Source organism: Convolutriloba macropyga, chromosome 1 (genome assembly GCF_964194025.1).
Source record: "Convolutriloba macropyga chromosome 1, txConMacr16.3, whole genome shotgun sequence".
In the NCBI taxonomy this organism is placed as follows: Eukaryota; Metazoa; Xenacoelomorpha; order Acoela; family Convolutidae; genus Convolutriloba; species Convolutriloba macropyga.
In genome coordinates this window covers 34,332,756-34,334,849 of record NC_134468.1, presented here as the reverse complement: position 1 = coordinate 34,334,849, position 2,094 = coordinate 34,332,756, and positions in this window count along the sequence as shown.

The following is a 2,094-nucleotide window of genomic DNA, read 5'->3' as shown; positions in this document are numbered from 1 at the left end:
AATCCACAAAATTGAAAGAACTTCATCGAATTAGAACTGAGAAATTTCTCAACACTGCAAACTATGCTGATCCTTTACTTCATTCTCAATATAGCCAATTCAATTCAATTTTTATACAGAGTGATTTTTGAGGTATAAAAAGTTATCAAAACTACAAAAGTAATCTTTTTTTTTATTTTAGACTACAAATTTTCAATTTTCAACGTGCCGTGTTTATAATAAACTCAAAAACCATTCAAGTAAATCTGTTGGCTTTAAAAAGAGGGGTTTAGGTATCTATGATATGAAGTTTCCATTTTTGTGAACAGTTTTTTTCAAAGGTTTAAACATCCTTTGTATCAAGAGCTCACACAGATTATTCTGAGTTGCGACGATGTTTTGACTGTTAGATTTTTCAAGACAATAATTTTTAAATGGTAAGTATTTATATCAACAAATGTTGAATCAGAACCCTCGTGTTCTTATAAATTTGCCAGATCAAAAACAGTTTGATTTGTCAGTTAATTCGCAAGGAAATCAGATTCTCACAGAAAATTAAAGTTCAAAAACGAAAGCCAATTGAAAAATTTCAGATAAAAAAAATAAAAAAAATGCAATCGAAATTTAGTATGTCTTCTCTTTTTGCCGGAAAGCCAATTTTAGGTTCTTTTGTTTTCATATATGCCATAATCACGTAATTCACGTAGTTTTGAAATTTGTAAGATTTGAACAAACCAGAAAAAAGAAATTTACTCTTTTTTCAAGGTCTACTTTTTTTTCAAATTGAACAAATCACGTTTTTGTAAATAAAATAACCCAAGCTGATGGTTTGCGGTGCATGGTGATATCACGCTGTAAGATTTTGGATCAAATCCAGAATATTAACAGCACCGAATGAGATTATCAGAGCCGTGTTGAAAATCAATTTCAACCCCTCTTTGTTCTCAAATTACATTTACTCAGACTATTGAAATTGTTCAATTATGATCAATTTATCTAATAGTCAGATGGAACCTTAGTTATCTGAAGTAAATTGCTCTTGAAACTAATTTGCAGCAAAAAAAGGTTGTTCTACTTCATCCGATTTCTATTATTTTTTTAAGATATTTGATTAAATAACATTGAGAGGGCTGCTATAGAAAACTAGTTCAATTAGATACGAGACACAGAAAAGTTCAGCTAGAAAACGAAAGCATCAAAGAGATCTTAAGTCCGATAAAGTAAACAAAAAACATTTTTTTTTCGTTTTTCCTCAATCGATTTTTCTTTTATGCTTTACGCGTCCTTTAAAGAACAACTTCATTAACTATAATCTCAAACGAAACACCAAAAAAGCTACGACGCTATTCAGTCTTCAAATAATATGGAATAGACTGAATATACAGACATTTACAGAATCAAGAGATTTTGTTTTTTTTAAGAGTTATCTCGTTTGAGCTTACTGATGTCTACTTAAAGTTTTTGAAACTTTATGAAATTTTAGTTATTTTATTTTTGAAATGATTCGTGCGATGCTGGCTTAGCAGAATGGTTCTTTGGAAAATGATATTTTTTCTTGAACCTTTTCATCTACCCAAATCGAAAAAGTTACCGTAGTGTAAAAAAACCGCTCTCGAAAAATAGAATAGTCTAAAAAGCAAGGGCACCAACTTGCATTCAGAATGGTTGGTTCAAAAAGCCAGAAAATTGAGTAAAAGGAACAAACTCTTTCATTTTTAATTGGTCTTTTCTTCGTTCTCTCGAAATTTTTTTTCTGTTTTTTGTGTATATGAGGATTATCACAGTTGTTCAATTGAAACCAAATTCACGCAAAACTATCCACGAAAAACAAGCACATAGTGCTGCTTTTTAAAAATTTACTTTTATGAATGCAAAGGAAAAAATGAAGGAGCTAAAACTTGTCTGTCTTGAATTCCCATTAGAAACTTTTTTAAAAATCTATTCCCCGCTCTATAACACTTTTCTGTTCTGGGTACTTCGAGAAGTTGTTGAACTAATGAGAAGCGTTACTAATTTTGGAAACATAAAAGAGAAACCGAGGGAATTATTCCGCTAAAAGTTAAGCACAAGTTTTTCTTCAGTTATTTTGTCTGATGAATCCTTTTTTACTAAAGA